Raw genomic sequence first — 11,656 nt, 5'->3', positions numbered from 1 at the left:
CGAGATTGTGCCCACAGTCAGCATCCCAGAGCCAGGCCCTGGGGCTTTCTGTGCTGGCTACAGGGGCACCGGCAGCAGCTTCCTCCTCTTCAAAACCCTACAGGGGTTCTCCCCGATAGGCCTTCAGGCAATCTATGTACTAGCCCAGGCTCTGGCACAAACTTGCTGTGTGATCTTGGGCAAGTCGCTTCTCCTCTCTGAGCCTCAGTTTGCTCCTGTGATTAAGAGAGAGAGAGAGAGAGAGAGAGAGAGAGAGAGAGAGAGAGAGTTATGCTTCCATGATTTGATGATGTAAGTTATTCAAATGAAAAAAGCGAAGGGAAAGTTGAGAAAACCAGGGATTTTTTACCCAGTATAGTCCAGGCACTGGTTTTCAAAGTAAAGCGACTGGGAGAGGGGGGTGGGTTATTTGAATAATTCTCCTCAGTTACCCAGGTCATCACAGGAATGGAGACCCAGTGTGACTACCTCCCAGAGTCGGAGAACACATCCTTCTGCTTTTCTTCTCTGGTGCTAGCCCGGCCTCTTCCAGAGGCTTTAACCCTGTTTACAGAAATGGGAATTTGCATGATGAAAATAACCCCGGCCGGACTGAGATTTTACTGCGCTTGGCAAGGGGCTCGGAAAAAGCGGCTGCATAGCCAATTACTGGAATTTTTAAACACAAATAATATTTTATGGGATCAGTGGGCTGGCGCGGGGCCGCCGCACCCGGCGCGGCTCCTCCGCCCACAAACAAGCTCCGATTGTGCGGCCGGCAAGCGCGCCAGCCCCGGGGGTGGGAGGGGTGGTACCGCGGGCGGGCAGGGGTCCCGGCGCGGGCAGGTGCAGCGCGGGGCTCGACGGCCCGGGCGCCCTGCCGGCAGGGAGCGTCGGCGAGGCCCCGGGCGCCGGGGTGGGGTGCGCTGGGCGCCCCGGCTCACCTGCAGAGCCGCGCCTGGAAGCGTTTAGCGCGAGAGGGCGCGCCCAGCACTGGTTTCCCCGCCCGGCGGCCGCCCGCTGGGCCTGGCCCGCTCCCCGCGCCCTTGGCATGGCCGTGGCCGCCGCGCCGCCTCCGGAAGGCCGGCTTCCCGGAATGGCCCGAAGGGCGGCGGGGAATCCGCGCCGAGGCCCTGGAGCCACCCCCTGGCCTTCCCTCTCCCGCCCGAGCCGCGCGGAGCCGCGCTGGAGGCCGACTCCGGAGCCGCGGGCTGTACCCGAGAGGCCAATGCAGGTCGAGGGGCACCGCCGAGGGCACGGGGCATCCGCACTGTCCCGCCAGGGATCCCCATTCGCGCGCCCCCCGCGACCGCCGGGCCTGGCCAGGGATCCCGGAGGCTGGCCGTCCCGGCAGGCGCGCACTCCGCGGCCTGGGTCTGGTTCCCCGCAGCCGCGCCGCCTTCCCCCGCCGCGCGCCCAGCCCCAGCACGCACAGGGTTAAGCAGGAGCAGGTGTGTAGCCAGATGCCGCTGACCACCCCCTCCCCCGCAGCCCCGTCGGCCGCCTCCTCCTCCGCCCACCCGCTCAGAGCCAAACAGTCCCAAATAAAAGTGCTATTGTTGCCTTTCTCCACCCCCGTCGCTGCCCCGCCACCTGGAGCGGAGCCCGGTCCCCTCTTCACCTGCCCCGGGGCCGGCCAGAGGGGAGGGGGGGGGGGAAGTGGGGCCTCGGAGCAGGGACTTCCGCTCCCCCTGGCCCCCGGCTTCCCCTCCCCCAGTGCCCCCAGCACTGACCCCTGGGCCCGTGGCGGGGCCCGTGGCTTGGGGGGGGGAGGGTGGGGGGCTCCTTTCAGGCCTGGGAGCTCGGTTCGGGCCTCCCCTCGCTCCTCCCTCTAGCTCCCATCTCTGGCCAACTAGATGAGCGGCAGGGTGTACAAAGCCGGGGGGACAACAGTAGGCCCTGTGCGAGGAGCCCGGGACAGTGCCAGGCTCACCCGGGCTCGGCAATTGGCAGCTGGTATTTTTTTTTTTTTTTAATTATTTGTCCCTCAACGAGACAAGGAAGCAGGGTAAGAGTGATGACTCCCTTTTTACACACCTAGAAAGGGAGGCACGGAGAGGTGAAGTGTCTAGCCCGAAGCCGCAAGGCTGGCAAACGTGGGGGCTTCTCATAGAACCCGTATCTGTGGGCTCTCCCCGCACCGCGGGTGCTCATTTGCTGGACGAGGGCTGGGGGACCCAAAAGCCTGGCAGTCTGGCCCCGCCTCAGACTCACTGTAGGTCCTCGAACAAGTTACCCCACCGCCGGTTTCCTAGTTCTTAAATCCACGGAGGTGGACTAGCGTGAATGCCCTGGGAACCCAAGGGACTGGTTGACCCCCGAAAGTCTGGAGGTCCGCGGCAGGAGGGACCCCACGAGGGAGCGAGGCAGGCGGGGCCTGTGCAGAGGGAAGAAAATGTTTCCCTTTCGCTCCCCATGGCCACCGGCCTTCCCCTCCCTGCCTCCGTCCCTCCCTGCTGGCCCCTGGGAGGCTGAACTGCGAGGTTAAGTAAATATCTGACGGTGGCTCCAGGAAAGGAGTCAAGACCGTTGCTGAGAGAAGAAACCCAGACCTCAGTGGAGATCCGCCCCCGAGTCCGAGCGGCCCCTGCCCCGCCCCCGATGCGTGCGAGCGAGCGGAGCCCTGGGCCCCCTCGGGCCTCACCCAAGCTCCCCGAGGTCGCCGGCCCCCTCCGGGCGCGGCCCGGGTCCCCGAACCTCCTCCAGCTCCGGCGCAGGGGCCGCAGGGGCTGGGGGCGTGCGCGCCGCCGGGGTTACCGTATTTCCTCTCCTTGCGCCCTAGGTTTTGAGCGCAGGTATTTGACTCCTTCAACCCGCGCGAGAGTCCTCTCCGCACTGGAAAGAGCTTTACCGGGAATCGAGATTTCAGATTTTGTTTTTATTCTCCTAGCTCTACCGTAATCTCTCTCTTGACCCCCAGGCCCCTAAATCCTGTTTCCTATTTCCACCTGACCGTCCAGAGGGCATCTCAAATTCAACTTGTCCAACTTGGAAATTCTGGTCTTTCCCCCCACCCTCCGGCTGTTACTACCGTCCCCTCTTTGCCATCTCGAAAAAGGGCCACCTCATCTTTCCAGTTGCTGGGGAAGAAAATCTTGGAGTTATTCTCAACGCCTCTCTTTCGCTGTCATCATTCATCCAAATGCCTCAGCCAATCTTGTTTACATTGCCTTCAAAATATGTCCAGAATCTGCTTCTCTTCACCACTTACCCACTTACCCCACCGTTCCAAGCCACCATCTTCCCTTGCCTGGGATATTGCAACACCTCCTAACTTGTCCCTCCGTATCCTTTGTCCCTCTCAGTCTGTTCCTAGCAGAGCAGCCAGGGTTATCTTTTTATTATCTTATTGTTTATTACAAAGTTTTAAATGTTTATTTTTGAAAGAGAGCGAGCAGGGGAGGGGCAGGGCGCTGGAGGGGGGAGGAGACAAAGATCTGAAGCAGAGAGCCTCATGCAGGGCTGGAACTCATGAACTTTGATATCATGACCTGAACCAAAATCGGACACCTAACCAACCCAGCCATCCAGGCGCCCCCCGGGTTATGGTTTTGTTTTTTTGTGTTTTTTTTTTTTTTTTTTTTTTTAGTTAAAAAAAATTTTTTTTAACGTTTATTCATTTTTTTTAAGAGACAGAGACAGAGCGTGAGTGGAGGAGAGGCAGAGAGAGAAAGAGACACAGAATCCGAAGCAGGCTCGAGGCTGTCAGCACACAGCCCGATGCCGGGCTCGAACTCACAGACCGGACCAGGAGATCATGACCTGTGCCGAAGTCGGACGCTCAACCGACTGAGGCACCCAGGCGCCCCTTTTTCAGTTTTTTAAATATTTATTATTTATTTTTGAGAGCGACAGAGTGCAAAGAGGGGAGGGGCAGAGAGCGAGGGAGACCGACAGAATCCGAAGCAGGCTCCAGGTTCTGAGCTGTCAGCACAAAGCCCGATGAGGGGCTCAAACTCAGAAACTGTGAGGTCATGACCTGAGCCCAAGTGAACCGCTTAACTGGCTAAGCCCCCCAGGCACCCCCAGGGTTATCATTCTAAAGCCAAAGTCAGATCACTCACGTCCCTCTTCTGCTGAAAATCTGCTAATACCTGCACATCTCAGCCAGAGAAACAGGTCATTACAAGACCCTCCAGGATCTGATCCCCTCTCTGCCCTTCTTTCCTATCCCTGTCCTATCGCTCCGCTCCAGTCACACTGGCCTCCTCACTGTGCCACAGGCAGGATGGCACTCTTCGGCCTCAGGCCCTTTGCATTTACTATTCCCTCTGCCTGGGCCTATCTTTCCCTAGATTCCTACAGTGCTTCCTCTCTCATTTTGCTTAGGTCTTCTCTGCCCTCCCTCTGCCAACACCCACAAGGTTCTCATCTCCCTTCCCCTGCATCTCTCAGTAGCATTTATCACCACGTAACATGCTTCCACCGTACGTACGTGCTGATGTTTGTCCGTCTCCTCCCACCTGCTGTGAAGGCAGAGGCTTTTCAAAGGAGTCCCAGTCCTAGAACAGGGCTACACACATAGTAGGCACTCAGTAAATATTTGCTGAATGAATGAGTAAACGGAATGAACTGGTCACCTTCCCTTCCCGGGGCCCAACTTGCCTCACCTGTACAGGTGAATTAGATCCAATGAAACTCTCTCCCTGTGCTTTGAGAGTCGCATGGCTCCTTCTAAAATTTTTTTTTTTTTTTGCATTTATTTATTGTTGAGAGACAGAGACAAACAGAGCGTGAGCCGGGGACGGGCAGAGAGAGGGAGAAACAGAAGCCAAGGCAGGCTCCAGGCTCTGAGCTGTCGACACAGAGCCCAATTTGGGGCTTGAACCCACAAACCGTGAGATCATGACCTGAGCCGAAGTTGGACCTCAGCTCACTGAGCCATCCAGGCGCCCCTCCCATGGCTCCTTCTAAACCTTACCTGCTCAATGTCCAGGCCTAGGCCTTCGGTAACTTCATGTGGTGGGGTGGGGAGGGGAGGGGTGGGAAGTGTAGGGCAGGTTTTGTGGGAGGGGAGACCTGAGGCTAAGCTGGGCAATAGGAAGGGATGGAAGAGGGCTCCCCTCCCCCACTGAAGGGACTACCTCCTCCCTTTGACTCACTTGCTTCACTGACCGGAAGGCCTTTGGGCACCTGGAGAAGCGGAGCCTGGGGGAAGCTGGCTGTAGAAATTACTAGCGCAAGGTGTGGAGAGCTAGCTGGTGGTTTAGAGGGGCTGAAGGCAGCCGAAGGGGGGTTCTGAAGCATCTTCAGAAATGTTACCTTTCCCAATAATTGAAGGATCAGGACGGAGCAAGAAGGAAGGGGAACGCCAATCAGTCATTCGTTTGTTCAGGCCACATATGCTTAAAATGCCTCTTCATAAAGGTCCCCAGGGTAGAGGCACAAGGGGACAGTACCCAAGATGAGTATTTGATGGCTGACCTGAGTTTTTGATGGGCCCTGGAAGTCCAAGATGAATGAGACTCAGTGCCCATTGTGGAGAAGCTCGGACTGCTATCTAATGATTTTTATTTATTTATTTATTTTTACTTTTTATTTTATTTTTTAAATGTTTATTTATTTTTGACAGAGAGAGAGAGAGAGAGAGAGAGAGAGAGAGAGAGAGAAAGAGCAGGAGCGGGGGAGGTGCATAGAGAGAGGGAGACACAGAAGCGGAAGCAGGCTTCAGGCTCCGAGCCGTCAGCCCAGAGCCCGACGCGGGGCTCGAACTCACAGACTTTGAGATCATGACCTGAGCCGAAGTCGGATGCTCAACTGACTGAGCCACCCAGGCGCCCCTCTAATGACTTTTAAATAATAATTGATTGTTGATTCCACCTCTTCCCACAGTGGGAGGGGGTGAAAAGGCTACCCTGAAGGAGGTGACATACCTGGGCAAGACTAGGAAGGTAAAGAAAGGAGGCCAGGGCTCTTGGCGAGGCCATGACCAGCCAAGCACTTCTGGATCATGCAGGCAATGTGGTAGGAAGGGAACATTATGGTTCGGGAAGTTTAGAGCGAAGGGTAGAAAGTAGAGCCTACATGTCAACTAGTTCTGTGCCTATGCTGACCAACGTGAGGCAGAGAAGACTTACCCCAGGGAAGTTGCACCCTAATTCAGAGGGCCTCCTCATTCATTTGAGAAGCATCCCTGAAGGTCCCTTGTGTGCCTGGCCTGGAGTAAGGTCTTGGAAGAGGCAGGGACATGCATAGTGGGACCTGGGCCAGTGGTTGGGTGACTTGAACCATCGACGACAGCCCTGGCCCAAGTTGGCTGTGTGACCTTGGGTAAGCCTGGAATCTCTCTGAACCTCCGTTCCCCCCAACTGTAGAGGTGCTAGATAATTCCACCTGGCTCACGTGACTCGCGGACTAGACTGAGGGTCAAATGAGATCATTCCACCATATGCACTTAGAAGTGTATGACAGAGGACAAGAAATACCGTAAAGCAGGATCTCGGTCCTTCTGGAGTGTAGAGGGTGGTCTTTGTGGTTTACAGCCCCATCTCTGGGCCCCTCAACTTTCTATTTAAATCCTGGTCTTGGGGTCTCTGGGGACTGGCCCACTACCTCCCTAGCTTTTCACTTGAGTTGGCTTCCCTCCTGACCCCAGACATCCAATTGTAGGCTCCCCCTCGTGGCACCTCCTGGAATAACAAGTCTCTGAGCAAGAAGAGGTGGGGCTGGGGGGACCACGAAAAGGGAGCAGGAAGAGGCCAGAAGAGGAAAGGTGCAGGGGATATCTGCCAAGGAAGTAAACCCTAAAGCAGAATGTTAGACTGGAAGGGACCTGAGACCTCCTCCCACATCCCACTTTGCAGATGAGAAAACTGAGGTTCAGGGAAAGGGAATCTAGAGGCAGGATCATGACTTCAGGTGTCCTTATACTCCTCTGCTGGTGTTCATTCCATTACACCCAGTGTCATTTGCGTTTATACGCCTCAATGAGCAAACACTATAGATTGTAAATTCCTTCTACATCTGGCAGGGGCCCCCTCTGAGGATGTAGCAGCCTCTCCCTGGGCAAAGATTCTTAAATGCCAAGACTGGTCCAGAGTGGCCGGTATAACCTCAGAGCTAGTCTATTCTGGATCTAGAGATCAGAGGCAGACGACTCATCTGAATCTCTTTTTACGAGGGTATGAGTGTGGGAATGAGCATGGGGACACAACTAAATCCACACCTACATGACCAACTCAACCGGGGGGGCCTATGTGTGTGCGTGCGTGTGCGCATGTGTTCTGAGTATGGAGTGCTTTATCCAAAGTGTTTTTTTTTTTTTTTTAACTTGCAGCTTCTAATTTAGTCCTTGTGCTATTATTAGCCCACTTCAGAGATGAGAACAATGAGTCACCAGAAGACGAAGCGACTTGCCGAGGTCAAGAACATTAGGGAAGGACCAATGCCGTGCAGACAGAAGGCACTGACAGATGCCACGATTTGCCCGGGGGGATTGCCTTGTTTTTATTGAGATGAATTTAGGAGCAACTCTTCCCAACCTGTGGTCCCCCAGTACCGCAGGGGAGATTTCTCCTGCCTCCCTTGGATCCTGGCAGCCCAGAGGGGCCTCTAGCTCTATGTTGAAGGTAAGGGAGTGAGGTGGGGGCTGGGCACAGAGAGTGCAGGAGAGGAAGTGCTTACCTGCACTGAGCTGAGGGGCTTTTTAGTAGCCTTCCCACTGGCTGGTGAAGGGCAAGCCTGGATTTTTTTGATCATCCTAGGGACTGGAAAGCAAAAGGGGCTCAAGGGCCACTGTGAGCATGCACTGATGTTGTCTAGAAGCCAGAAGACCCTGTTGCCCTGTTCCATTGCTACATCAGCAGGAGCACACTGGATTCTGGGTTCAAGTGCTATATATATGAACCTGTTCGGTGTAGGGCAGTGGTTGGAAACATAGGCTCTGGAGCCAGTCTGCCTGGGTTCACGTCGCAGCTTCCAAATTAATGGACCTGTGGCCTCAACTTCCCCTCTCGGGGCCTCGGTTATTTTACCAGTAAATGGAGAATCATAGCACCTGATGAAAGACTTTTGGAAGCATTAAATGAATGAATCATGTGAAGTACTTAGGAAAATGCTCGGCACATAGTAACTGCTCAATAAACATAAGCTGCAATTAGGAAAGACCCATCTGAGTTTCAAGATCACCACCTGTACAGTGAAAGGAGCTGGGTCAGATGAGGATTTCCAGTTGTAGGGATCACAGCTCCCCAGGGAAGGTTTTTCTTTTTTCTTTTTCTTCTTCTTCTTCTTTTTTTTTTTTTCCTAGGAGGGGGCAAAACTATAGAAGATAAAATTTGGAAAATATTCTGTGGTGTGGCCTGCAGAAGATTTGAATGTTTCCCTGAGGGGTAGGAGTTTACAGGGTTGATTTGCAGGACCAGAACATTCCTAAGATCCCTGGCTCTGACATTATTCTGTGGCTCTGGAGTTGTCTTCTCCCTCTGGAGGGTGTGAGGTCCTGGGGTGTATCATCCTCGATACCTGGGGACCCCAAGCCCAAACCTGGCAGCTTAAGCCTTGGTGTCCTGAGGGTATCTTGGGGTGAGTCCCAGTGTACTGAGGTTCCTTGATTGTCGTATATCCAGCCTGTCCCTGAGTGGGGGGATGGGTTTGGACGGAGGAGGAAAGAGAGGCTTCTGTGGGAGAAGGGACAGGCCAGGAAAATCTCCTTGCCCATCATGTTTACTGAACTGCACTGAATTATGACTTAATGCCAAGATCCGGCTTCAGGCAATTGCCTAAATCATTTAGGGGTTGACAGAGGAGGGAGGGAGGGACACGGGGAGCTTGGGGGAGAATGTTCTTGTAATTCTTCAGTCTGAGGTACATTAAGGAGCCATAAGCCATGTCGAGAGCTTGAATTACATTAGAGAGATTATCCTGTTACAGTTCATAATCCTGGATAATATACCGTCTTGGAGCACACCTGCCCATGATAAATCTCACCCTGTAATGGCCTGACCCTGGGGACCCTGGGAGGCTGGGGCAGCTGGCAGGGGCTATCGGCATGGGTGTAGCCTCAGCGGAGGCACTCTGAGTCCTCCTGACTCGTCTTGGTGCCCCCTACCCCTGCCTCAGCCCCGAGGGAGCGGAGGTAGCTGGGAGCTTCAAACTCCTCCACCTCCTTGCAAGGTGTTTGGCTCCCTAGGGCCCCTTCTGCCTTAGCTCCGACCCGGGAACCCCCTCCTGCTCCCGTGGGACAGACCATTTGCATCCCTGTGTCTAGGTCCTCCTCTCCCTGGATACCTTCCCCTTAATCTCTCTAAACCCGGCTGGCACTTCATGGTCCGTGAAGACCTCTCCAAGAACACACACCAATTCCCCTTAGCTCCAGTTCAAGGCACCGACCCTCTCTCTCTTGTGAGTGGTTATGCCACCTGCCACCTGTGTGGGGGCGAGCTTTCTTCCTGAGCATCTGTCTCTCCAGCCAGACTGTGAGCACCGTGAGATCAGGAACCATGACCTCTGCCGCCGCATTTAGCACAGAGAGGGTAAGTAACTTGCCCGAGGTCATGCAGCTGGTTAGGGGCAGAATCAGGGTTTGGACCCCAGTTGCCCCGCTCCAGAGTCAGGGCTTTTAGCCACTAGGGAGCGCTGTCTCTCTGACCCGCGAGCTCTGTTCTGTGTCACTCCTGGGCTTGGCCTCACATGCCATGAGCTGCCAATTCCTTACTAGATCCTGGGGACCCCCGCAAGCCAAAGGGATGGTTCTCTCCTGGTAGATCTCAGGGCGGGGTGGAATCTGAGCCTCCTATATCCACTCCCAGCCTTTTTGTGCGGCTCGTTCCACTACATGACCTCTTTAACATCCCTGTTGGTGAGGCAGCCCTGCCCCAGCCCTCGCACCGTCTCCTCTGCAGCCTGTAGCTTGGTGCCCAGCTCCTGGCAGGCTTGGGGTGTCTGGGTGCCCGCCACATGTCCCTGCTCTCTCTCTGCACGATGCCCCAAGCCCCGTAAGCCTCAGATCTTGCTTTACTTCTCTCATTTCCCTTCCCCAGACATACATTCTATGTGTCCCTCTACCTGGGGACCCATGGAGGGCACCTTTCTGGGCCTCCTGGGGTTAGCTATGCTACTGGGGCTTGAGCGAGTACAAGTCACTGCGGGTTTCCTAAAAGGAAGGCACAGCTACCATTTACCTAGTGCCAAGCACTGGGCTACGCTTTTCACCTGTGTTTTCTCATACACCCATGCCAGCCCTATGAGATAGCTACTCCACTATTTCTATTTGATGGGTGAGAAAGCTGAGGCTTAGAGTGGTTAAAACCAGGGCCACAGGCCAGCACCTAGTAGAGGGCGGAGCTGGGATTGAACCCCGTGCCTGCCAGCTCCCAAGCACATGCGCTGTCTTCTCACGGTGAATACCCTCCTCCCCACCCCCCCCCCCCCCCCCAGGCCTAACCTCCTCCCTCCCTTCTCATCCCTGCAGATGCCTCCAGCAGCACCTTCCGCCCTACCTTTCTCTTGCCAAGCTCCAGAACTCTCCTGCATTCCAAATCACTCAGTGCTTCATGGATTCGGTCCTTCTCTGTGCCCATCATTCATCCAGACGGAACCCCCAGCCGTTTGATGGTCTGCCCTCCATTCATTCCCATCACTCATTCATGGAGTCCTGGAATGTCAGAGCTAGAAGGGGGCCTCAGAAGCGATCTGGTCCAGTGGTTTGAAAATGAGAACACATTTTTCAAAGAGAAGCATCTGTGGACGCTCTATAGAGAAAATAGATCAATGAAGGTGGGTATGGGGGGTGGGGTGATCAGAGTCCTGTCCTCTCAGCCCCTCGGCTGTGACCTCCTGGTGTACTCACTGAATACAGTTGGTTGGGGCCTGTACCCGGTCCACCTCGGTCACTAACTGAGAGCGTCCTGCTGCAACGTGTCATTCTCCCCAAGCTCCGAGTCACAAGGACGGGGGCCCTCACCTCACTCCCACTCTCTACTGACAAAGCTGCATGACCTTAGGCAAGCAAATCACATAACCTCCATATCCCTCCCTCTACTTCCTCTTCTGAGAAATGGATATAATAACAGGACCCACCTGTCGGTGTGTAACAAAGCCACCCCTAAACAGAGCGGCTTAAAAAACAACCATTGGGCTCACTCTCCTAGCATCTGGGCTGGCGGGGCTCAGCTTGGCGGTTCTTCTGCGGAACTCTCTTGCCATTGTGGTGGACGGGGGCTGGGGCTGTAGTCATCTGGAGGACTGATCCGGATGCTGGGGTGGTTGCCCTCTTGCTCTCTGTGCGCCCTGGAGCCCTCATCGGTTCACGTGATCCTCTCTAGCTGCGCACAGCCGCTCACAGCCTCCAAAGCGCAAAAGTGGAAGCTCCCAAGCCTTCTAAATAAAGGCTTCGGCCCAGGAGGGGCGCAGCTCTGTACTTCTGCGGCATTATGGGTTATGTTCAAGGGGACGAGAAATAAACTTGACCTCTTTCTTCGCTGGGGCGGGGTGGGGGGGGAGGGGAATGGTGAAGAATTTAAGTTACCACACTCGCCATGACCTTGAGCAAGAAAAGCGCTTAAGTTTTCTAATTTTCCATCTGCGGAGTGTAACTTCATTGATCCAAGGAAAGTACTTAGAACAGTGCCTGGCACAGAGGAAGCACTCGACGCATGCTAGCTGGTGCTATTTTTATTTCTAACCCTATGCCTAGCATGGTCCTGGGTGACTGGCGTGGGGGTGTGGGGCTACAAGA

General features: G+C 55.0%; 2 long non-coding RNA genes across 2 annotated transcripts in view; one reads left to right on the top strand and one right to left on the bottom strand.

Moving 5' to 3' along the window:
* The window catches only part of LOC121029430 (uncharacterized), a 34,812-nt gene extending 24,126 nt beyond the window's left edge, over positions 1–10,686 (top strand). Inside the window, exon 3 of the long non-coding RNA XR_005789725.1 lies at positions 10,391–10,686. This is a non-coding gene — a long non-coding RNA (uncharacterized LOC121029430). The remainder of the gene's footprint in view (positions 1–10,390) is intronic.
* Positions 8–1,537, bottom strand: LOC121029429 (uncharacterized). The gene is made up of 3 exons (XR_005789724.1): positions 1,413–1,537; positions 350–543; positions 8–215 (listed from the first exon to the last, which is right to left on the bottom strand). It is a non-coding gene; the product is annotated as an uncharacterized LOC121029429 (long non-coding RNA).
* Positions 10,687–11,656: the final 970 nt, after the last annotated feature.

Source organism: Herpailurus yagouaroundi, unplaced genomic scaffold (assembly GCF_014898765.1).
Source record: "Herpailurus yagouaroundi ecotype Mexico unplaced genomic scaffold, PumYag 139, whole genome shotgun sequence".
Lineage (NCBI taxonomy): Eukaryota > Metazoa > Chordata > Mammalia > Carnivora > Felidae > Herpailurus > Herpailurus yagouaroundi.
The sequence above is the reverse complement of the archived record's forward strand: the minus strand, read 5'-3'. Positions and strand labels throughout refer to the sequence as shown.